We start from the raw sequence: 27,144 nt of genomic DNA, 5'->3' as shown, positions 1-27,144 counted from the left end.
TTATATTCATATTTTTTTATTTATTTTTTCTTTCTTTTCCTTTTTTTCCTATGGGTAAGAAAAATGAATTTCAGAATAAAGATCAATAAATGAGGCTGTAATTATTATATTACAAATTTTATATATTTATTAATAACTTTTGAAAAAATAATGGCGGATATTTGGTGTTGCCATGCGATAAATCGTTTCATTTCAAAATTGTTTCGCTCGTGTCTTAAATGGATTTATTCTTATTATTCTTAAAATAGTCATTGTAATAATGCTTCCAAATATCCTGTTATTTTATTATCATTAATTTCGAAACAATTATTTTTCATGAATATAACTTGATATGAATTAATAATTTCACTGTAAATTCTGACTGGAAAAGATTCAGTTTTTTAGTCAATGACGAATTTCCAAGTAGATAGTTATATAAAGCCGTTGGGCTAAGAAGAGCTGCAGGCAAATTGACCTAAAAAAAAGAAAGAACTGTTACCAATTTATTTTCTAAATAAAAAAAATTTGTGAAAAATAACAATTAGATGACAGAATTTTAAGACAATATTATCAAATATAATTAGGCACGTTTCTTCCTGCATTCACTTTTCAATTAATTATTACTTTATAAACTCCAAGTGTCTTCTTAGGTGATGTTAAATATGAAAATGGGGATATTGTATATTCTTAAATGATATTGTATTGCATAAATGCTGTACAGACCTGAATTATGATAAAAAAAAAATGCATCGTCATGAAGATGCTAAAATAAAAGATTACCTAAAATAAAACCTTGACATATTGATTATCATGTTAATTAGAACATTAACGTGCTTAAAATGTGCTGAAACTAAATACCCCAGTTTATAAAGAAAAGAAGGACCTAATGACGTGCACTGCTTAAATTAAATGCACAGTCATAAATTACTCGATCATTAATTAATCATATAATACCCAATCTTATAATCAATAATTTTAAATACCCAATCATATTTCTACTTTCTACTTATTTAAAATTTGTATGTATGAAACACTAATGTACGTGGCGAGAAATCGTTTTTATTACTTGTTGTTGAATGGCGATATTCAAATGCCAGCAAATCGCAATATGAACATTCAGTTTGCCTTATTAAACGTGTTTTTTTCAGCTGCACTTCAACACTTTACTCAAAATTTAATAGAGCGCAAAAAAGGGACTTAATCTTAGTTAAGTGTATAATGGCTATGGAAGTTGAAGACCATATTTTCCAAAACTGATAATCTTATAAAAGTAGTTTTTGTATTATCTTAACACTAAAAAAAAGTACCTTTCTAATTATATCAGTTTCATTTCAGTAAAATTTTTTCGCTTTAGTTTTAATATTTTTTTTAATTTAATTTAATGCGCAATCTGTTACAATGCTTTAAAGTTATCATGAGATTCAAATTCATTCATCAAAATATTTCAGTCGCGTACTTTTGCTAACTTTAAAACTAAAATAATAATAATAAAAAAAACCCTACTTCCTTCGAACATAGAAATGGAATTTTCACTGCTGCTTTTATTTCGTAGTATATACAGTTTTTAATTTGCATCCTCAATAATTCGTAGCAAATCGATTCAATTAAATTCATGTTTTTCAGTTGTATGAAATAACAAGCTGAGAAGTTTAAAAAATGCATTTTATATTAATCGTTTAACAACACAAAAGGCCAATAGTCTTGGCGAACAATCTGGTCTTCAAAGATGGTTAGTTATAATAAAATGCATTTTTTAAAACTCAAAGCATGCATTTTTTTTTGGCTCAAAAAATAAAATTAATATAATAAGTTATTTGTCGTCCTTGGATGAGTAGCACACATAGTCTACAACCGAATTAACCCATAGAATAAAATGATCCTCTATATTTCTTGGAACTTGGAAAGTATATAAAGGTCACTGACAATCAGAAATTGTCAACGAGGTCTCTGATTTCATTCTTTTTTCCCCTTCCATCAGATCATTTTCGTAGGAAAGATCATCAATATAAATTTGGGCGATCCTGACACCCACTTCAGTCAATGACAAATGAGTTTTAAATGAAGGGAGCTCTATCCATTTCTAGGCAACCCCTTCCCCCCTGCCTTTTGTTGTGCATTTATTCGCGTTCTATCAAACGAATCATGATGAAACTCTCTAGGGAGCATGGATGGAAAAAAGAGGGGGAAGGGATGGTTTCACACCCAAACGGGGGATTTTTATAAAATTCAGTTTTGATGGATGTTTGTTTCAAACAGGAGTAAGTCGAAGAAATTCGAATGCTCAAGCTATAAATTTTCGCACAGAAATTTAACTGTAGGATTAAGGATTTTATCCTTCAACAAAGAGATTCCTTTCTGCATACTACTTAATACTGCTAAAAAGTATTTAATGAAGTTTAATGAAAAGGGGCTTTCAATTAGTATATCCAATATAATATGAGGAAAAAAAAAACAGGTTATTGATTGAAGGTTGTGAAGAGATATAGTAATAATTTAACTTCAAAACATTTCTTGTTAAGGTCTAGATATATTATCATGTGCAATTATTCATTATGTTTATAACATGATAGTATTTATATATTGTCATACTATTTTGAAATTGCATCATGTGTTTTGCGGTTAGCAAGGATCAAAAGTCTTTCAAAGCGCTTTAAAGGCCAGATAGTTGGACTTACAACTACAAAATTCAGCGCATTATTACTTCTTGGCTAGTATGTATGCGCCAAATAAAGGTTTTTCAAAATTTTTAATTTAAAATCAATCAAACTGTTTACATTTTTCTTCTGTGATCGCACAATTTTTCAATTCATTTTTTCAATGATAAAAGTTTTGTTTTTGAATAATCTTTTTCTAATTCTGTTAAATTAATTCAATATTTTAAAGCATATTTTACAACATTACTTTTCCTTGTTTTAATAACCGCAGTCATACAAACGCTCGTTACGACGATATTAAATGCCATTTTAGTTGTGTTTGCAAGTTATCTTTGCTATATGATTAATAGCTAATTTAAAAAATAAAATAAAGAAAGAGGAATCAAATCTAAAACTTTATTATATTACGATATTTCTGATTAGAGGTTCGAATCTCTTATGCCCTCTTTTTAGTATTACCGAATATCCATCCTATGAGTGTGCGTTGAGAAGTCCAACAAGCTCGATAACGGAGAGAGATGTTTTATTCCATAAGCTAATTAAATGAAATTTAGTATTTGGTCTTTAGACCTAAATTATGAATTTGTAATAAATTGTGAACTCAATTAAAAATGAAAAGAAGTGTAAAGGGAAGGTATAAGATTCATATTCTGTTCTCTTCACTGTCGGAAAAACTAAATACAAATATGCTGTATTATATAACAAAATAAGAAAAACGAGAATAGAACACGCAGGCTGGCTCAATTATTATCATATAAACTATTTTATTATATACACAAACTGATACAATTCTAGGAAAGTTTCCAAATCCATGCAAAAGATCCAAAATCAAATCTTTCCCGGGCAACTTTAGTAAAAGTGATAAATTCTGCAATGGAGTTCTTCAAAACAACATAATGAAATGAATCGATAAAGAAATTTGATGTTACCGAAAACATGATAACCAACCACGTAATTGAAAAACGAATCGAATGGCTTTGCTATAAATCAGATATTTTCCATCAGATACGGCATTCACGATCCGAAAAGAATGATTGATGCCCGTAGGCCTATTCTGTGTGCGGCCGGGAAACAAAAGGCCGTCGTCCGACAAAGCAGTGCGGACCTTTCTGGTCACGAAAATAATGTTATCCATCCATCAAAATGCCAATTTTTACCAGACCGCACCGCATTCGCGTTTCCGACTCTCACTTGAAGGGAAATCCTGTGTTTTTGACACATGTAAACGGAATATCCCTTTCATTATACTGAATAAGAGAAAAAAAGTTGATTATAAATAAAGAGAAGTGGAATACAATTGCTAGAGAAAATTCACAGTGTAATGTCATGATCTAGACTGATCAAATAACGAAGCAGAATCTCCAGACAATTCTTTATTTTACAGTCCTATATATACAAAAGTACAACTTGTTCTTATCTTGGTTAAATAAATAGATATTTACACCTGTAGTAGGAGACACAACAGTCGAAGTCAAAGGTTTATCTTGAAACTCAGTTCTCCATCAATACGGAGAAACAACACCACAGGTTGTTAGTCAACACGACCACTCCAGGGGTAGTTCTCAGACTCCGAACTCGTGGGCGTAGTCCAACAGTCTGTCTGCAATTCGTTTCTTCTTCTCACCCTAAAAAAAAAAAAAAAAATCCGCACTTTATTTCGGCGACAATATCCGCCTCTTAATTTACATTGGTCATTTGAGCTCTCTTTCGGCCAACCGGGTTCAGCAATATGCTCCCTCAGGGGCGCCAGTAAGTTGTGAGAAGGTCCTTTTAGTGCTGCGCCTTTCATAACTAACTATTCTGGAACACGGAGTTATCATAGTCCTTTCACAATGAGAAACATTTAACATCCAGATGTTTGGACACCCCTTTCTGTTTGAAGGTACCCTCAATATCTCTTGGACTAGGAATTCCCACATGTGGTCTTTCACTGTAGTCGATAATGAACAGATGCAAAACCACAAAGGTGAAAAGATCCACCATCTGGCTATCTCTCGTAATTAACAGCGACGACAGAGCTGGCTGTAAATATCAGTACTGAGAAACGGGAAATGTTACAACAATCTATTTGCATTTGACTTAATTCTTGAAACTACAGATTAAAAAAACAAATTTTTAAATCTTTAAAAAATAGATTATAATTAATTAAAATATTTTGGACCTCTAGTGGTGTCAGCGGGGGAATTACACATTTAGCGACCTTAGATAGTGTACATTATGGAATTCCTCTTTTAATAAACTGGCTTGTTTAGTTTCACTTTTCAGCACATTTTTAACTTAATCAACAATTAATGATTTTGTCTATTTTTGTAAAAATACATATGTTTTTATTTATTTATTCTGACTCAAGATTGTACAAATTTCCTGTTTTGTACACAATTATGTTTAAGTACATTCTTGGTATTTATAAAAACAGCAATAACTAAGTCAACGTAATGAAATAGATATGAACTTTTTACTTGTTGAATTATATATTTTAGAAATTTATTTGATAATTAAGTTAATAACATCTTTTTAATTCATTCGTATTCTTTCCCGGCTCTGCGGGCTTAAGAAGCACCCTGGAAATAAAATATTTGAGTATTGCTTCACATTTGAAAATGAAATATGATAAGGGCGAAAAACTAACACCATGGGGGAGGGTACCTTTAATACTTACAAAACCACCCCTGATGATTGGTAGGAGGGGGAGGGGAATCATATTGATTACCCATCTGGAAACAGTTAAACCTATTTTTTGCACTCGATTAAACCTTCTGTTTGAAGCCTATTTCTTGATTTCTTTTTTATCTTCTTTTCTCTGACTGAATGGACTTTTGGTGATGCAGCGGAACACTTTCGAGAACATTTCTAGTGATATTTTGCTACTTCATTAATTATCAAAGAGAGCATTGAATCAATGCTACTTTAAAAAACGAAGCAGTCTGAAATTCGTACGATGGTTTGTTTACAATTGACTGTTGCCATTCGACAATAAGTAATAAGAGCGATCTCTGTGCCAGGTGTGTTAAAGTTTTATATATATGACAACTCAGATGAATTATTGCAATAAAAATGCTGTAATTGCCATGTCTATTCAATTATTTAAAAAAATTAATATTTAAAATATTGTAAATATATTTGAAATATTTACATAGATTAAATGAAATTATGTAAATTATGTTAATCTTGCATAGATTTATTTTAATCGTATAAGCATAATGATAAAGTAAAGGGATACGGTATTTTCTTTAAAACATAGATTTATATCAGGAAAAAAAAAATATTTTTCAGGAAAAAAAGAATATTTATTTTAAAAGAATATTTTTTATCTTAATTTTGAACAAAGACTGGATAATAAATAATTTTCGAGCTGTCTTTCAAAGGAAGTACTATAATAATTTACTGTATTTCATAGATCTATGTTTTAAATGCCAATAAAATCTATATCTGCTTTTGGAAACAATTTTACCGTTTCTTTCTTCTTTCTCATTTTAAATAACTATAAAATTTCAGTGATATCAATTCTATTTATATACATTTCTCACTTAAATTTAAAAAATAGTTGTAAGTATATTTTATGATAATACTGTTCATTGTTTTAGCTGCTGGATTTATACACACGTTCATTGTGACGGTATATAAAATGCATTTTTTTTTAATCTCTGTAGTATAATTAAGAGTAAATGTTAAAAATAAAAAAGAAAGTTAGACGAAGTAAGCTAACTAACGAATTAGCATTCAAAAATGATCCGTGCTAGTGGTCCAAACTCCTTTAAATATCTTCCTCATAAATTCATTTTCAAATTTCTGTTTCACATCTAAAGCCCACTTTCACAATTTCGCGCAATATTCTCAAGGCCAGTTTCCTGTTATTGTGCAATTTATACTCTCTCTCTTTGCTAGCAATTGAGGGTAGCCGACATCGCGCTCTGGGCATGCGCCCAATATCCATCGATCAATCAAAAGTATTTGTCCAGCGAGGGATTTTTTGACGCGAAGGGGGTGTTGAAATGGTGGGAGGCGGAGTTCAGGATATTGCGGGCTGGGAGGAATCGGACGGAAATTGTGTAGTTCCGGCCAAACATATTTGATCGATGGTTCTGATGCAAACTAAGCGCGGGGTCTGTGGTTTGGGAAATGAATTTTAGTTTAGTTGCCAGTTCCGGATCATCTAACACTATGTCTGTTTCGGTCTCACTCAGGGATTCTTGTTTAAATGAGGGGCTCTAACTATAGGTAATTGTGAAACCTATGTTATACAATGAATTGATTAAAAATATTCGCAGAAATCAGTTAGGTGAAACTTGCAGATACTTGCGTAAGAATTAGAGATGAATATTACCTTCAAATGATTCTTAACTGATAAAAGTTTGATATGAAGATGGCTTCAGAGTTATATTAGTGATTCGAAATTCGTTAAAAGCCTCTTTATTGCATTTAACTGCTTTTTGTAACTGTTCTATATTTGAAGGTGAACGAAAGTAGACTTTCTAAGCTTTAATGATAAGTACACTTTCCGAATCAGGTTACTAGTCAAACGCAAAAGATTTCTCAGGCATTTGTTCATTAAAAAAAAAAAAAAAAAAAAAAAAAAAAATCAGAAAAAAGTATTAATGAAGTAATTTAAAGAATTTAAAGAATTTTTTAAGTAATTTAAAGAAGAATGGAAATCAATTAAATGAATAGAAGAATAATTCTTCTTGCCAACTTTTATTTGAATATGCGTTCAAATATTACTTTGCTACTTCATTTGCTTTTAGATATTCATTTAAAATAATTCGATTCGTTAATTTGATGTAATTTGATACTGTTTACTTGAAAATCAAATAATTTGGTCTGTTTTCTTGGGGGTCGGGCTCACTTAGATATTCCTTGAAGGATAGAAGAAGTTATCATAATTTCCATCTACATGAAAGAGTCGTAAATGTGGACGGATGGTTTTGCTTCATTTGTTACTGTCTATTAATTTTCGTGAAGCTATAAAATTAAAAAAAAAATATTTGACGCAATTATGTCTTTATTTCAATTAGATGTAAATGTTACAGATGTAAAAAGGGTTTAGAGCTTTATAATATTTTACACATAAATATTTTTTTAATTAAAAATTTTATATTTATTTTTTTAATGAAATAACCTTTAGTCCTAAGACTCGCATATTAAAAGAAAAACATTTATGAAACACCGACGGCTATTATTATTATGTTTGTATCTTGCTATCATTATGTTTATAGTTATGTAGATAAGTTCATATTACGTATTTATTATTAAGTAATATCTTAGACCTGTTTTTTTAGCTCACTTCACCTACGCCACTGGATGGACCGTAACACCTAGAAAAAATTAGAACTAGCCCTTACCCTGGGAAAATCCGCCTACCTCTGGTCTTAAACATTTCAAACATAAAAACTATTAATTATTTTTATTATTATAAAGTTAAAAAAGACACATTTGGATGCTTATTCCAGGCCACAGCTTTTTTTTTTATTAAATATTTTTTAGTCATATTGATTTAATACAGAATTAAAAATGACTAATAATTTCAATATCATATGTATAAACTATTTTCTTTTAGTAGCCTACAAGAAAAAAATCATCTGCGCGTGTATAATATCTGTCTTAAAAGTCAAATGAATCTAAAAGCCAAACGAATTTATGTTGATTTCGGAGATAATGTTAATCTCTCAACGGGACTCAGCACGCTCACAAGGTATTTTCATTTAAAAGCCATTACTATGGGGCCATTAGAAAGTAATTATCTTAATGTAGGCTGCACAGGATTTGGTCAGTATCTCTGAACTCGTTGCATTCGCTTTAGTAATTGACCACCGTTACATAGCAATTGCGCAGGGAATCTATAAAAGTAGAAAATGATATGCTTTCTAATGCAAAAGAACATTAGGCTAACAATTCAGTATTGGCTTTTCAGTCAAAAGTAATGTAGGTTAAAACAATCACTATTCAGTAATGTACAGCCTATTCAGATGCAGAATAAATAATTTATTTTTTATGTGCTTTAATAGAATATATTTTTGTTTCATGGTTCATTGATTTCCACACTGACAATGTTCACGGATGTGCAAAGAAATATCAAATCGACTTGAAAAATAATTGACCAAAGTATTAAATTTTATACTATCATTTATAAATACTACAAATTTGAGTTCATTCATGCATTCTGCTGACTTTTTAAAAATCTAAAGCCTACTACACTTATCAGTTAAAATTCTATGATTTAAAGATAAAATTCTATTTATGAAAATGATGTAACAATTTATAGAACATATTTTGTTTTGTATCATTAAAAAGTTACAAACGAAGAACTTTTGTCAACTATTTTATTAGAATGTAATTAATTAGGAGGAATTACATTCATTATCATTGCTTATTTGAATGGACAATTATATCACATATGATTTTAAAATGATATTCTGAAACTCTCTATACATAAAATGCTGATGTATGTGACACAAAAATCGTTCTTATTACATATTGACGAATGGCAACGGTCAAACGTAAACATTCGAACCTTTCTGATTACTTTGATGAACATTTTACATTTGCACTCAACGCTTTGCTGATTAATGAAGCTGAAATATAATATTGGAAATGCTTTAAATAAGGCCCGTAAAAATTCATTTAGAGGAACGAAAGTGGAAAAGAAATCAAGAAATTGGTGTCAAATAAATCTTTCGAGAAAATAGGTTTAATTATTGCTAGAGGATAATTGCAATGCCTTACTTATGGAAATTGATGTCCATATCTTTCAAAGCTATTACCTTACAAAAATGTTCTTTATATTATCTTAAAAGTAGAAAAATTACGTTTCTAATTATATATATTTCATTACTGTACAATGTTCCCTTTAATAATTTTTTAATGTAATATACAGTTTGTAACAATTTTTAATGTTATGAAATTCAAACTCATCCATCAAAACGTTCAGTTGCGCGCTTTTGCCAATTTTGTCATAATTAAGATTAATAAAGTGCTTTCTTGGACATTCATTCCGAAGTGGAATTTTCACTTCAGCTTTTATTTTGTAGTATATAGGCTTATTAAGTTATTATTTGTTTTGATTTTCTCAATTAAATTCATGATTTTCTTCCTAGCAAATAATAAGGTGAAATTCTTTTTTTAAATATGCATTCCACATTAATATTCAACAGCCCAGAATAGTAAATCATCTAAGTGAACAAACTGTCTGCCAAAGGCTGCTAATCAATGTTTCATCCAAATTGATTGATTTTTGTTTATATTGTTCGTCATTAAATATTTGTTGCGGTTATCGCAGTTTGTGACTCTGTTCTCTTGATCCAACCATATATATAACATACATTTACTACCATTTTTTTTTTTTTTTTTTTTGCACTGGCAAAAATAGAATTGGGTTCTTCTGCAAACACACACGTCTTTGGTTTTTTTAGGATTATCATAATGAATCCAATTTTGAAAGTTCTCACAAACATTCGATGTCCGAATTCTTTGTTATTTCGTATTTGAGGCAGCATTTCACAGAGGTGTTTCCGCCATTCCATATTCCATTCTTTCATTTCATTCCGAATCTTATACTTATTTATTCTTTGTTATAAGCATCGAAATTATCCTTTTTAAACGATAGAACAATATTCTTTACATGTTGTATTCGTTGGAAGATAAAACTAATTTCACTAGAAGACAGGGCCATTTTGTTCGCAATATAATTATAAAATAAAATTCGCAAAGTAAATTTTTTTTTCTGCTATTGAAATCTGAGTGACAAAAATTATTATAGTTAATTTTGCAAATGGATGACATATTCAAATTATTTTAAGTTTATATCAAGCCTCCTAAATGTAAGTATTTTAAGATTTAATGGCATTCAAGAAGAATTTTAAAGATATCTTTTTCGATTAATTATATGTAAATATTTAACTCTTTATCTGTAGGGTAATAGTTAAGAAAATCCTCTTAGCTTAAAATATTTCACTAAAATGTGTCAAATAACTATTTGTAGAATGTAAATTCTTTTATTTACATTCTATCGTTCCAGCTTTTTTTTTTTTTTTTTTTTTTTTTTTGCAAGAATGAAATCGCAAAATATTTCTGAACTGGCGAAACATTTTTTTGACATACTGTTCAAATGTTAATCATCGAGTTTCTGAAATCAAGGCTATTGTTTTCAGGTTATTGATTTCCCTTCCGTATTTCATCAAGAAATTAGAAGATTTTAAACCTCGAGAGAACCTTGGCATAAGTTGCAAACCATCCATAACTCTATCATTGCTTTGATTTCATACAAAGTCTCTATAGTCCTTTATCCTTTCTAATACTCTAACAGCATAATGCCACCATTAAGATGTATTCGCCTTACGCAAGAGTGGAAACCATCTAGCAGAGAACATTTAGAACAGCATTATCGGTTGTTGAGGGAGAGGCAAGGGTTTTAGCCTCACCTTCGGTAGCTATGACAACGATCAGACTGCGGGCTGCTGCGGTTTGCTGAGACCCCTAAAAGGCCACGTGATCATGACATGCAAATCTTTTTACTGCCGCACGTCGTACCTGCACAACAGAAGGGCATTTTTTTTACTACCCTTTATTGCTGTAAATATGTTTGCTCTAGAGCGGTCATAAAAAGCGTGCGACTCCAAATAAATCAGATAGCGGTGTCGTGGAAAATGTTTTAGGGTTCCATCTATTGTTCTATAAACAAAACGCTTCACTCTATTTATGAGGTGGCATGATATGGTATAAAAAAGGAAAAGTGGAATCATAATGCAGGTGAAGTCTCTAAAGGAAAAAAAAAAAAAAAATCGGGAGCAGTTTAAAATGATAAGGGTTTATTCTAATTTTTAACTTTGGTTTTTATGCGACTTTTATGGCAACTCGATAAGCATTTAGATGCTCCGATAGATATTTGCAAGAAAAGACAATGGAGGGATAATGGAAAAAAGTAATATTTTTAAATACATTTTTCTTATGATAATGTTTTTTTTTTTTCAAATGAGATTTGTAGTTTAAATTAAAAAATAATCATTATAATTTGAGAATTAGGAACTGAACAAATATGTCGCTGGTCAAAAAATTGATGTAGTTATAAATGATAGAATTTTTAATTTTCGCTTACTTTAAATGGCGCTTAAATGATCCTAATTTAAATAAATATTTACATGATTTTATAGCTAAATAGAAGATAAGTAACATACATATTTGTGTAATATTTGTTAGTCTGATCGGGTATTTATTCATTTTTAGAAGAGGAAATATAATAAATTTGCATTAAGATTTTTGGCCACTACTTCAGCAAAATAAATAAATAAAGATTTAAAAAAAAAAAAAAAAACTGCAATAACAATCAGAGAAATTTAATGTCAGTGTTTTCATTCGAAGTTTTCTATTTTTCCAATGGATTTCGTTGAGAATAATCTTTAGTGAGTACGTTGTAATTCTGTGTGACAAAAGTAGTCCCTTCAAATTTCAATTATACAGTTGATTCCTCAAACAGTCCGTGATAATGTAGCTAAACATAGTTTTGTCATACAACTTATGGGAATTGCAAACATACTCACGATAGTATGGCATGGGAGTTCAGAGAGTAAGATACTGCCTCAGATATGCTTTTGTTATATGATCACAATTGAATTCACTAGTTTTTTCAGCAATTTTAAACTTGGTGAAACACAATATAATAATCTACATAAATAAATTCTTTATATATGATTAAATAGCTGACATTTTCGTTATCTTTAACAAGGGAAAAAATTATTTATCTTTTTTTAATGAGTAAATTACAATTTTAAAGAGCAATTAATTATTTAAGCATAAAACAATAATATAAAAGATATACAAAAGTTATAAGAGATAATACGTCTGTAATTGCACTGTGGTTTATATAAATATTTCCCGATAGATGGCAAAAGTGCCGTTTGAGATTGCTTTTGAGTAACTACTACCTTTCAGTGAATAAAAACTCTTATATCTTGGCGAAGATGAATGGCCCTCAGGTTATCCGACGGCAGATGTTCAGCAGATGCCCCTCAAACATCTGCGTGTGCCTGGCACGCGCCAATCGAGGTCAAAGATCGCTAGTACACGTCTTTTTGTGGTTAGAAAACTATTACGAATCTCCTCAATATCGTGTTAGGATTGTTTCGCTCCATCGAGATTAAGAACATGTACTGCATCAGAAATCTAGTGCAACATTTTTATCTAACTTTTTATTTCATTATGATTTTTGTATTAGAATTGCTGAAAAATATTTCTGAAAGGCTTTTATTTTTTGCTTCTCCATCTTTACTGCCAAAAATAACTATCTAACAGCACCCTGCAGGAACAGTCTCTCAAAAGATTTCTCGCATATTCTCTAATAAAGGTTTTATCCCCTGGTATTAAAAGTGTGGACGTTGGGTAAAGCCACGAATGTCTTGAATGCCATTGATGAACAGTAGTTATGAAATATTGATATTTGGTGTGAATTTAGTATTTTTATTGAATCTATTGTATGATCCTTGCCAATTGTTTGGCGATTAATCCTTTGTTTTTAGCAATAGGCACCCGAAAATAGAATTTATGTTCTAGACGCGATGTTTCTAACCGATATCGATGCAAAAATTTGACACAGAACTGCAATTATACCACGAAATTACGTACCAAATTTAGGAGAAAACAGGCAATTCGTCGCACATTTGTTTTCTATAGTAAATTGCATAGAAAATGATTTTGATCATCTATATACATAAAAATGTTACAAGATGGATGATGGGAAATATATATGTTAGAAGAAGCTTTTTCACCACAAATTTCTTGTTTTTATTAGAGCATTATTAAAAGAAATCGAAGTTTTCCTAACATTTTTGGGTCTATAATTTTTTAGGTAAAATTATTTTTCAAAGCAATAAAAATAATTTTCATCTTCAAATATTATCAGATCGGATTTTCCATTAAAATAAAGAATCCATTTTTAATCAAAATAAAATCTGTTGAACTCTAAGTGGGGTAATTTTGCCAAGTATGGAAATTGGGGCGTGGTATTAATCTTTCAAAAAATATTTCTTCCTTTGATGGGTATTTTATAAGTTTTATAGGTGCCTCAAAATTATATGAGGCATATTGAAAAGGAATTTTCCATAAGGAATCCATATCATTAAAAAAGTCCAAACCTACAATCATAAACCATGTCGTTGATTTAAAGAAGTTGAAAACTTCTCTAAAAGTTTGCAAGCAATTTTTGAAAAATACAAATTATTCGAAAAACGAATTTACAGTTTAGAAAAACCGAATATTAATGTCAAAGCCTTTGAAATTTTTGGGATATATATATATATATATAAAGACAAAATAGTTCTGCTCCTTAGAATCTTTGGAAGCTATAAATTACGTCACAAAATTTGTGCTTTCAATGCTAAGCTTTGAAAACCTGGTAATGAGTTCAGTTTCCCCTGTTTGCTTTGATAGAACTCATAAAGATTTTTACAGATGAGAAAGTTATGAGAATTTTAACTTTTTTTACTTTGAATTCGTTTAATAATGTTTATTATTTTAATAATTGTTCTTTATATCAGTAAAATATGCGAATTTTAGATAAAATTGGAACCATATCTGCATTGATGTTTCGAGTTCAGGGGAAACAGTGTCTTTACTTCTAACTTAAAATACTTCAGCTCAAAGCCACATGCGTGAATTACCAGCCCCAAGGGTTCATCATGCGTAAAGATACTTTTTAAAAAATTGGTTATTTTGAAAAAAAAAAAAAAAAAAAAAATAAAGAACTGCGCTCCACATTTAATGGTTGTCCTAAAATTGTTCTGTGAAAAATCACTACTAAGTTTACTATTATAAAACTCTCTTAGGTGAGCGGAATTCCCTCCTCTCTACTTTAAGTCATTGTGTTTTTGAGTTACCGCATTTGCATACTTTTGACAGTACAAACGACAGAAAGTAAGCCCCCTAATTTTCATTTGGTTATATTAGTTTGGTTTGGTTATATTTGTTTATATTTCATTCGTTTGGTTATATTTGATAAGTACTTATACTCCATTACATTTATAAATATAATAGGTGTCTGCAGTTAAGATGTTAAATTTGTGTACCAAATTTTATCCATTTAGCTCTCTTCGTTTAATAATTATCGTGTTACAGCCGGGCTGACAATAGATTTCTATCAAATTTTGATAGAAATCTAGAGATTTAGTGTAAAGACCATACACCAATTTTCATCAATCCAGCTCAAAGCGTTTTCGTGTCATCTCGCTTATAGATCGGCAGACATCTCTTCAATATGCTTAAACCCAGAAAAGTGTTTTTCACACTTTATGAGACATAAAAAATGGAAATTTCCAAAATCTCACGTTAAAATTTGTTGACGATTTACTTTCTCACTACTTCGTAAGCGACAAAGTAAAAATGAAATCAATTCACGCGATATCGCAACCACGAACAAACATAGCATCTAACATCTGGTTACATAGAGTTTTACATAGTTCCGTGATGCACTGTCTTCTTTTCCACCATCTGTAAGATGCGTAGAGAATTATATTAGACTGAGCAACGCATTTGACCTTATCACGAGAGCTTGAATTATTTTCTATCTATTAGCTAAATTAATTGTGCTAATGCACTGCAATAGTGTTTCCTAAACTGGATCGTTAAAACTTTAAAGGGGCCAGATTTTTCAACGTTCAATAAGCAAAAAATTCTTAAGAAAATTATGTTCGTGTAAAATGTTACATTGAAATTTGATTTCTTTTCATTTAATTAAAATTATTGTTTTTCTTTTTGCGTGTTTCTCAGATTTTAGGCCTTTATTAAGAGTATTGGGGCTTTCATTACATTTTTATTAAAACTGTTCGGTGGAATATAAAGTTGAGACAATTTATTTGGAACGAAAAGTAGTAATAGAACCAGTGGAAGTAGTTTCCCCATAACTCTCCCGCATATTCTCTAATAAATTTGTTTTACCAGAGAACACCCTGCATGACCTTGACGTACAATATTTTTTGGCATGAATTTAGCACTTTTACACAATTTATCATGTCTTGTTTTGAGAGACTTTTGGAGATTAATTCTTGGTCTGCCGTTAATAGTATCAAAAAGTCGAATTTGTGCTTTAAAGCGTTTTTTTTAATCGAATTGACACTAAACTGCAATTGTAATCACAAAATCCCATACCAAATTTAATATATTTAAATCATTGATTTTTTGAACTGTCGCGATTACATATTTCTGAAAATACAAATCAACAGACAGTCAACCCGTCGTTGGATTTGACTCAGAGTTTGACAAGTGTCTACAATATAGATGTTAAATCTGTGTACCGAATCTTGCCTATCTAGTTATCTTCGTTTTATAATTATTGTGTTATCTTATCTTCGGACAGCCGTACAGACGAACTTCTTCTGAACAGAATTTATTCAAAATTTGATAGAAATCTGTAAATTTGGTGTAAAGGCTGTATACCAAATTTCAACCGTCTAGCTCAAAGTTTTTCATTTACCTTTATCACAGACAGACAGACAGACGGGCATTTTTCAAAAATATGTTTTTTGAGCCCAAATATGTTTTTATGAACTCAAAATATGTTTTTTGAACTAAAACGTGGATATTCATCAAAATCTCGAGCTCGAATTTTTGGACGATTACTATAATTTCCTATACTATGTATACGAGAAGGGGAAAAGTTAGAAAAGCTGTGCATTGTCGGATAAAACTTTATTTTTTCTCTGTGTAAAAATTACCAACATCATTCTCTCTGATCATCATAACTCTGAGAAAGTATTCTATTCGTCAAAAGAAATTTGAGAATTTGACCAATATTGACATTTTTAATGACATGGAATTAACTGCATTTTTATCTGAATGAGAATGATTCGCTTTTTGACCTTAATTCATTTATATTTTAAATGAAGGTTAAATTTTTTATACTTTACTAACTTTATGATTAAAATAACCACATTAAAAATATTTTTTATTTATTTTTACAAACAGGATATTGAAGTTTATTTTGAAATGTCTATTTCATAATCCTGCAAGTGGATCATGCATCCGTATTTATTTAAGCAAGCATTTTTGTTGCTGTAATCTTTGTTGCATAACTATAAGGAAGTGGTATGAGACTGTGAATAAAAATAATCAAATTACACAAGCATTTAAATATCGCGGTTGAGTCATAATCGCATGGCAAAAATTAATGTACCAGTCATTTAACATCTAATTATATCTCGCCTAACTCTGCGCAGTGATGTAATACTACAAGCAGTAAATAAGCATAAGGAACTATTTTGAAAATGGCGATGTACTTGATGCTACCAAAATTGGAAAAACAAGAATTATGTCTACTTTTTTATCAAAATTCCTTATAAATGAAAAAAAAAATTATTAGAGGGGGAATTCAGCCCGTTGGATTTCGTATCAAAACCTGCAAGTAAAATGTAAATATTATTGTGAATTTAAAATTTCGAAGAGGAAAGTTTTACGTGGTTATTAAAATGCAATCCAAAAGATTAAAAAAAATGGCAGAAATTCATAATGCATAAAATATATATTCCCATCTACTTCAAAACATTTTAAAAATAGCGTAACTTTTGAACAATTAATTCTATTCTATTATGAAACTAAATGTAACAATTCTATTAAGAAATTAAAGAATTTCAACAGAAAACACTTCAGTGACAGATTAACAGTTACTTTGTTTTTAAGTGGTTTGTTTTGTTTCAACTGCTAAAAAAAATATTTCTCATTTCGTTACGTTAAATTTAAGTGAAAATTGCAGCTGCCTTTTACTGTTGCATTTTGATACCTTCTGTCATTTATTTACATTCATTTCTGAGTAGTTTTATTAGATTTTTCAAAGAAAAGCAATTAAAAGATATTCGTTTTTGCACCTAGAGTGGAAATAAATTCTACGAAAACAGCGAGCCTCGCTAGAAAGTAAAATTTCGGAGAAAGGGTTCCATTTTTCAAACTCTTCGCACATATGCATTGGCGGTTTGATGCACGTTAAAGTATAAATATCGCAGTTATTAATAGCCCGTCATATGCTGCGTCATCCATCATGGTATAGTAATGGAAAAACGTATAACTTTTTTGTTTCTCTTATTTTGTAATCATGCAACCATAGAAACTATTAATTGGAATGTAACGTATTATTGCTAAGTAGTAAGAGATTCAGTAATGTTTCTCAAATGGTGGAATAGTAATGCTAATATGCAATAAATTAAATAAGGCAATTCTTTATTTCTTGTTCGGAAAAAAATAAGTTTTTTAAAGCATGACATAACATGCTCGCTTTTGTTGCAATCGAATAAGATGGATTGCAATTATCTCCATTGTTTTATTTCGTTCTATTTATAAACTGCTGTTTATTCCACTAGTTTTACTTCTAAGAATTTGCATTGCATCTTCAAATTATTAACAATACAATTTTTATCTACATCTGATGAATTGCTAATACGTTATGCAATCTACTGACATGTCATGAATAAAGATTTGTTTTGTATTTATCTTTTCATTATTAGCGTTTCGAATAATTAAATATAGATTTATGTCCTTACACCTACTACCTTCACACGCAAATTTTGGAATTATTTCAATGAACAATGAATTGAAATATTAGCAACCCTACACATAACCTTCAGACATGCAAATGCGTGAATCACGCAGGGAAAATAAACCTACTTGAAGTGCTACAGACTGACATAATTTAGAAGAATATACACTGACGTACAAGTATTTGGAATGAGTTAATCCACGCACTAAGATTTCTTATTTTTATTTTCTCGTGCACGAAATATGCATGCAAATATCAACAAAATAATCTGCTTGGTAACTGATGAATTTCGATGTCTATACCTGCCTGAGTCTGCAAAATACATGTCTGGAATTATATTTGTTTATTGGCAGTGGTGGATTTGCGTATTTTGGGGCCCTAGGAAGTACACATTAAGAGGCCCTTCTTTTAATAAGCTGCTCAAATTAGTTTCATATTTCGGCACATGTTTAACATGTTAATGATTTATTTTAGATTTAATATATATTTATATTAAAAACTTTGTGCAAGTTTTTTTCTGTTATTTATCTACAATTTCCAGACTGCGCCACCCGACATCAATATTTGTATACATTTTTGAAAAACACTTTGAACTTCATAAATATTCTAATAACTGAGTGATAATAATAACAGTGATAATAATAAGGGATATAATTCATAAACATTTATATTCGTTACATTTTTTTTAGGGAATTAGTCTTTAATCGACTTGCTTGCCGCCTTCTCTGAGCCTGTGGCCCTAAGCCGCTGCTTAATTCGAATTCTGTTTCTATGTGTCGGCGATTACTATGATTCGATTGCCCCTAAACTGTTTCTTTATTTAAAACACTATATTTGTATACATTTTTTTAACATTGTAACATTTTTGTTGCAATCCATCTTGAATAAAAATATATATAGGCTTTTAACTAATGAGTTTGCTTACTTTCCACTAACAATTAAGGGAAATATTATATACATATATTACAAAAACGTTTCTAAAAAGAGAGATAGACTGGAGTTCTTTAAATAATTTGTTATTTCCTAATTATTACGAAAAATATTCCATGCTCAGGTATTAAGATTTTTTTATTCAATCATCACCAAGCACCGATATAATCAGAATATAAAGGCTGAGAGCAGGGAAAAAAGGCACAGTGAGAAAGCTTTCGGAACTTTGCAGTAGTGGAACTTCTTTACCACGTTAAGAAAGGTCAACTACTGCAACTAAAATTTGTGTGAATTTTGAAAATTTGATTACAACTTTCTCATAAAAACGCGCCCTTTTAGATTACTCCATTGACCGTCTCAAAGTCGACACGCCAATTTGAATTTTCTCAAGGCTGATTAATTTAAAATTATCAAATTGTTGATTGTCCTGAAATAGTGATGCTCATAACTCGGTCATATTTAATCGCATATTATATAAACGGTTTTTAAATTTTTTTTTTAAATTTATTTTTTGTTTAAAAGTTGGAATATCAAGAATATTTAGCTGAATGTGATTTCCTTAAGATATTATATAAAGTTCAAACTTCATAATTTTTTTTAGAATTACATTTATTAACTGAAACTAAAAAATAAAACTAAAAATTGAATTTTATGAGGAATAAGAGAAATTTTTGTTGAATAATTCTTTGGAATATTGCATTATATATATATATATATATATATATATATATATATATATATATATATATATATATATATATATATATATATATATATATATATATATATATATATATATATATATATATATATATATATATATATATATATATATATAACATATTCTACAGAGCCCATAAGATTTCAGTGCTGAACGATTCTGTTTTCTATACTCATATTTTTTTTAAATATATATTATTGGTTTCTGAAAAAAAGCTTTTTTTATTACTTGAAGTTTAATCATTCCCGTTCCAATTCAAAGTTAAAATTTTACAGGAACTGACAGAAAATGAGAGAGATATACATAGCCAATGAAGAGAACGGCATAAGGATTCCATAATAGTATAAGGTACTTGATTATCAAAATTTGAAGATTAAAAATATTTTGCTTATTAAGCTATTAAGAGACCAAGATCCCAGAGAATCCGACGGTCACCAAAGGTGGGTAGTCTGTAATTGGTCATTACATATTAGACTATTAAAAAATAGATCTATTAGTCAAAATCAGATATGATTGAATTATTCTAACTTATACGTAGTAGTGTGAAATTCAAAAAAAAAAAAAAGAAAAAAAAGAAAGAAAAAAAAAAGACATATTCATTTGAGAGAAAGTGGCGTATCGAGAGCAAGTAACACTTATTTCGTCCCTCAGTCGCCATCAGCCGGTTAGTAAAAGTAAATGGATTCGGCATATGATTTTAGGCTTCCGCCCCTCATCTTAGTTGATTTGAAGCCAGCTGGTGTGGTCTCCCAGAAGTTTTCTCACATACTCGGTATTAAAATGCTATCCTCTCCTCCCAACCCCTTCCGCATAAAATTGTGAATATGGAGCATGACTATGAACGCCACGAGTGTTCAACATTTTTTTGACAAGCACGCAAATGAGTTTAGTCTTTGTGATGTAGAGAACCAAATATTCATTCACTGAACCAAAATTAGACACAAAATTGCAGTTTTAATAAGAAGATAATATACCAAGTTTCATTTTTTAAAGTCATTGCGTTCTTGATTTATCGCGCTTGATTGCACATGAAAACACATACAAACCACCAAATGATCAACTTCTCGACGCATTTGGTTCAAAATTTAGAGCGATCTATATATATATACTTCTAAATGTTAAATCTGTATGCCAAATTTTAATTATTTTGCTATTTATATTTTGTAGTTATTGTGCTTATTATTTGTATAGCTAGACAGCTGTGAATAGATTTCCTTCAAAATTAGACAGAGATCTACAAATTTGGCGTAAAGCTCACATACAAAATTTCATCCTTTTAGCTGAAAGCATTTTTGAGTTTTTATGTTCACAGATGAACAGAGAAATAGAGATAAATCAAAAAATGTCTTTTTCGGACTTGGAGAGGATTGAAAATTGAAAATTCGTCAAAATTTCGAGTTCGAATTTTTTGACGACAGTTACCTCTCATACGAGAAAATAAAAATGAGATCAATTCACGAGATAACACAGTCACAAGCAAACATAATCGTTTGTCTTTCTTAATTATTTAAAGTTAATTTCTTAATTATTTCAATTATTTGTTAATTATTTACAGTTAATTTCTTAATTATTTACAGTTTATTTCTTAATTATTTGCAGTTTATTTCTTATTTCTATTATTTTTTTTAATTAATTTTTTTGCCAATCGTTTTATATTTCTTTTACGAGAATATAAAAAGTTGTATAAACTCTTTAGTCCTCTGTCACCATGATGCCTAGGGCATTCCCGTTACTCCCCAGACATTACACCAGTACCAAATGATTCTTTATCAACTTTGTGAAGATATTGCACGAATTTATTTAAAATTTTTATAGCAATTATCTTCACAAGCTATCATTAATCCTCATTATTTGTATAGCTATTGTGTAAGATAAAAATTATAAATTGATGAGCATCAATCTAAAATATCATTCATCAATTTCTCTTAATTTTGCCCAACTCTTATCTTTAAAGGTAAATTCCTCCCCAAAGAAATATTGTCAGCAAAAAAATTTCTGCGATCGCCAGTCGAGCGAAACGCACTCCTCGGAGCATCACGAGCCCAGCGTCGACAACCATGCAAATTAGGTGACAACTTTAAGAGGACAATCTCATTTTCGGACAAGCCATAAAAACACCCTAAAACGGGGCCGGCCTCCCAACCCTTCTGGCACCACCCTAACGGCTTTACCCCGTCGACCCGAGTCCATAAACAACACGTCAAGGACATTTACGAGGCTGTGGTTCTGGAGCAGGGAGATATATCCAGGAGATAGAGGACTTCTTCCACATCAGGCCAATTTTTGCCAAGGCATCAAGTTCTGGAGTTTCTTTTAATTTGTGGAATTAGCCTGGCATCGAGGACCGGGGAAAGAAACGGCGTTCCATTTTACGGTTTCGAAGAATTCTCTTTAATTAAGGATTTTCTTTATGGTTCTACTTTATCGACGCCTTTACAAGCCATTTAGGCTTGCATTATTCGGCAGTTAAAACCTTATCAAAAGCAGGAAAAGTTTTCAGGAGTACAACGGTGAAACGGAGCGTGTGGATGCTCGTTTTTCTAATTTTCAGCAGGGTGAATTAATTTAAGGTTTTATGGTGTGCAAATAAAATTTGTTTTCTTTGCTGAATGAGAAGATCTCAGCAGATTAATAGGAAGGGTTCAAAGAGCAAGTACAGAGCCTTAATGTGTTGTTTAAAAGAGGATGTGTTTTGAATTTTGCTTTATGGGTGGATTGATTTACAGGCTCAGAAGTATAAGAGATTCTAAAATTAACAGTTTGTGTTTAAATGGTTAAAATCAAGATTTGACTTAGCAAGTTTAACAAAGAATTTTCTTTAAAGTTATCCAAATTCTACCAAAGACGTGATGGAATTATGAAGAATAAGGTTTTTAATTCCTTTATTGAGCCGTTACTCTTAATTACTAACGGTTTATATTGTAACCGTGTTCTAGTTAATCATTATTTATATCACAGAAAAAAGTTCTCCAATTAGAATTTTCAAAACAAATTTGTTACCATTCTTTAATTTATCAAATACTTTTCTGAGTATGAACCAGAAAAAAAAACTATTTCCAATAATTAAACATTTTCTTAAAAAGATTTCTGCAGTGGTAAGACTGTTATTTACTGTTAAGCGAAGTATTTTCAAGACAAACAAATAATTAATATATATATATATATATATATATATATATATATATATATATATATATATATATATATATATATATATATAAGAAAATATTCAGGAAGTAATTAGAACTGTTAATGAATTTGTTAGTTTCATTTCATGGTTTTGATACTCAGGTTGTTGATTATAGGAAACTGGCACTTTTTTGCTTTTCTAATTATCTGAAAGTCATCAGATGACTTTCAAAGGTTGGTTCAAGGAGTTTATCCGGATTTGATCATTATTTGATAATTCATTGAAGAAACTTTCACTTTAGTTATCTGGAAAGGAGAAACTCTTTCAGCTAAGCAAAATTTGAATATTTTTAAGACGTAGTATAATAAACTGCGTTTTATATAAAATACTGTCCTTGATAATGATCGCTCTTCTAAAGTATTCTGCATGCCCAAAAATATTCTGTATTTGAAATTTAACTGAAGTTTGCTTAATTTTGGAAAGTTTGTTGAGGCATAAATATTTTAGATTATATATATATATATATATATATATATATATATATATATATATATATATATATATATATATATATATATATATATATATATATATATATATATATATATATATATATATATATATATATATATATATATATATATATATATATATATATATATATATATATATATATATATATTATGTGTTAATCACTGCAGTTTTCTACAAAAGAATGAGTAAAAAAAAATTACGAAATAAAAAAAATCAGTGCAATATAGGAAGAAAATAAAAACATTAGGTCTTAAGCTATAGAGAAACCACTTAAAATGTGAAAGTACGTCTTTGATTTTGTTTTCTTTGAAATATCTTCCTGCATCGAGTCATCAAGTAGTATTAAGATTTAGTTTACATTTTTTTTTTTTCTGTTCTTGTGATTGAATTATTCAGTTGATATCTAAGTTATTTTATTTCCATTGGAACTATTTAATTCGATGAAAACAAAAGTAAAAGCAATCGATTAAATAATAATTTTTTAAAAATTTGAGAAACACTGTCATTCGTGAACATCTATTCTATATTTTGATGAAGGACAATTACAATCAATTCAATAAAAAGGATTGTTAAAATAGGAAATTAGTCAATAAAAGCAATTCAGAGAAAAATAAAATAAAAATAATCACAACAACAGCATCATTCTTCCTTCAATCCGTCATCACGATCACTACAAAACGAATCGAATTTAATATATTCATTTCATTCCACCCCCAAACCAACCGACTCGCTCCTTTTGCAGAACAAACACGGCAAAACAAAGCGGGTGGTGAAAAGAATCCCACGCATGCCCCTATCAAAAGCAAATCGGAAACTATAGAGTCCCTTGATTTCTTTCTCGTGGCACCAAACATTCCCACTTCGGCCTAATGCTCACAGGGGCGTTAAAAATCGATTTTCTCTGTGGATCCCACCCCATTGTGGAAGGGAAGATGAGGGAGATGTGGCATCCCTTTCCTGCATGCTAATTCATGAGGAATCGAATTCGAGTTCTGTGAGCTGCCAGTGGTTGAAATGTACGAATGACTAATGAAGTTCCGGGCATTGTTTTCCCATTAATTATATGTACGAGAAGCGTTTGCCCGCAAGGTAGGGGTGGATCGATCCCATCGAATCGTATCGATCAGGCTTAAGAGTCCATAAAGCTGTTTGGGCACAATCACAACCGATTTGCTTCAGGGTCTCCTTGTAATAATATGGTTTGCTTAAATAAGCCCGAGATTTTACATACTTACGAAATAGATGTGTTCTTAGCGTACTTCTATAATGTATTGTCCTTTTGTGAACGTATGATGATAATTTTGAAAGTTACAGCAACTTAAAGAAGAAAATAGAACTACTTGCAGTAAAGTATGACAGTGTGTAGAATGCCTATTTATTTTCACGCATACATAGTATAGAGAAAGTATAGAAATTTAAAAAAAATCGAATTCCAGATTTTGACCAATCTCCACGTTTTAGACAAATCTTGAGTTAGAAAAACACATTTTTAGAACATATCCATCTGCCTATGACAAAGATAACTCAAAAACGCTTTGAGCTAGTAAGTTGAAATTTGGTATACGGTCTTTACATCAAATTTGCCAATTTTTGTCAAATTTTGAGTAAAATTTGTTCAGGGGAAGTCCATCTGTCCGGCTGTTCGAATGTCAGTTAACACAATATTTACTAACAAAGAAAGCTAGGTAGATAAAATTCGGCACTCAGATTTAACGTCTATAATATAGACATTTGTCAAATTTTGAGCAAAATCCAACAATTGGTTGATGTCTGTCGGTCTGTATTTTCAGAAACATATAAGCACGATAATTCAAAAACACAGTGACTTAAATATATGAAATTTGGCATGGGATTTTATGATTACAAGTGCAGTTTTGTGTCAAAACTTTGTTCTAATTAGTTCAGAGAAACGCGTCTAAAGCACAAACATAATTTTCGGATCCATTTACGGAATGCCATTAATTAACCCGTTTAGTGCCGAAGGACTATATACCGTTCTTTCGCAACATTTGCGAAAAATGCCAACGACGATGTATTGTTATGTAGTCGAGAAACTTTATTTAAAAAAAATATTGAAATTCAAGTTGCATTCATTTATTCTTCCGTTATTTCGTAATATGTTTCTTTTTGAGTTCCGCAAACATTTTTATTTTGATTTTATGAGGGTTTTCCAAATCCTAGCAAATTCATCAAATTGAGCCAGCATTCCTCGCAAAGGCATGGTGCTTTCGTTCGGCATTAAAATGGTTAATCGCCAAAGAACTCGCCAAAGATAACACGATAGATTCAACAAAAATGTTAAATTCACACCAAAAGTTAATATTTCATAACTTTTGTATGTCAATGCCATCCAAGGTGAGACCACTTCTGCTAATTTTTTTCTGACAAGCAGAAATTCATTTTGTTCCTTTCAATCGATATTTTTGCAATTTTCATGGAAATATTTTATATTTACAATTTCTGGGGCATACGTTACGTCGATTACTAATCCATCCCTCGAACTGTGTCAGACAGCCGTATTTACAGCTGAAACGATTCTTGCAGCTGCAAGAATGATTCATTAGCATACACCTCCACGCTATCATAAGCATTCTACTATCTTCTCTATGCGAGCTTTATGCATTATGACTGTTAGGCACGATATTCCGCGTGGTGCGACTAAAATGCAAATAGCTCGTCCGAAAATGCAAACTGTACGCTTTTGCACTTCAGAAACGATGCAGTGCTTAATACATTTTGATACATATATGTAGCAACTAAATGTACCTGAGGGGAATTGAATATACAACACGCACTTTGAAGCTGGGGAAATGATAATATATGCACCGTGTTTCGGGGAAACGTAACCTAGTTTAAATCTGCACCTCTCTGAAATGGAATTTACTTGCGTTGATTTAGTAAGAACAGTTAAAAGATTTCTGTTGTGTGCTTACAATGTCAACACACTTGAAATATTCCTGTTGAACTAAATAATTCCAAAACCAGCGGTAGCTGTATTTTAAAACTTTATCGCATACTCCCTAATAAATTTGTCATGACAGGGTACTGGCGTACAATAGTCATCACAAAATATTAACTTTTGGCATGAATTTGACATTTATATTTAATCTGTCTCCTTTGCGAATTATTTGGTGATTAATCCTTGGAATGCGGTTAATAGCATTTGAAAAGCAAAATTGCGCTTTAGATATATTTTTCTCAACAGATTGAAACAATTTAACTTAAAACTGCACTTGTAGTCACAAATTATTATACCAAATTTGACATATTTAAGTCGTAGTGTTTTGAATAATCGCGTTTCCTTATTTTCTAAGTACAAACCGACAGATGGTAAACCTGTCTTTGGAATTGGCTCAAAATTTGACAAGTTTCTACCCTACAGATGTTAATTCTGTGTACTGAATCTTATCTATCTAGCTCTCTTCGTTTTGTAATTAACTTCTTAACTTCGAATAGACAGACTTCTTCTGCACGGATTTTGCTCAAAATTTGACAGAAATCTACAAATTTGATATAAAGACAGTATACAAAATTTGATCTATCTAGTACAAACAATTATTTTTGTCACAGACAGACAGATGGACATCTTCCAAAAATGTGTTTTTCGAACGCGGGGAGATCTAAAATGTGGAGATTCGGAAACATCTTAAGTTCGAATTTTTTGACGATTACCATGCTTTCTCTATACTAC

General features: G+C 30.4%; 1 long non-coding RNA gene across 1 annotated transcript in view; it reads right to left on the bottom strand.

The window, feature by feature from the left end:
- Positions 1-3,993: 3,993 nt before the first annotated feature.
- LOC129966572 (uncharacterized) overlaps positions 3,994-27,144 on the bottom strand; it is a 30,007-nt gene continuing 6,856 nt past the window's right edge. Inside the window, exon 2 of the long non-coding RNA XR_008784271.1 lies at positions 3,994-4,258. This is a non-coding gene — a long non-coding RNA (uncharacterized LOC129966572). The remainder of the gene's footprint in view (positions 4,259-27,144) is intronic.

Source organism: Argiope bruennichi, chromosome 4 (assembly GCF_947563725.1).
Source record: "Argiope bruennichi chromosome 4, qqArgBrue1.1, whole genome shotgun sequence".
Taxonomy (NCBI): domain Eukaryota; kingdom Metazoa; phylum Arthropoda; class Arachnida; order Araneae; family Araneidae; genus Argiope; species Argiope bruennichi.
Note: the sequence above shows the minus strand (reverse complement) of the source record. Positions and strands in the feature narration are given on the sequence as shown.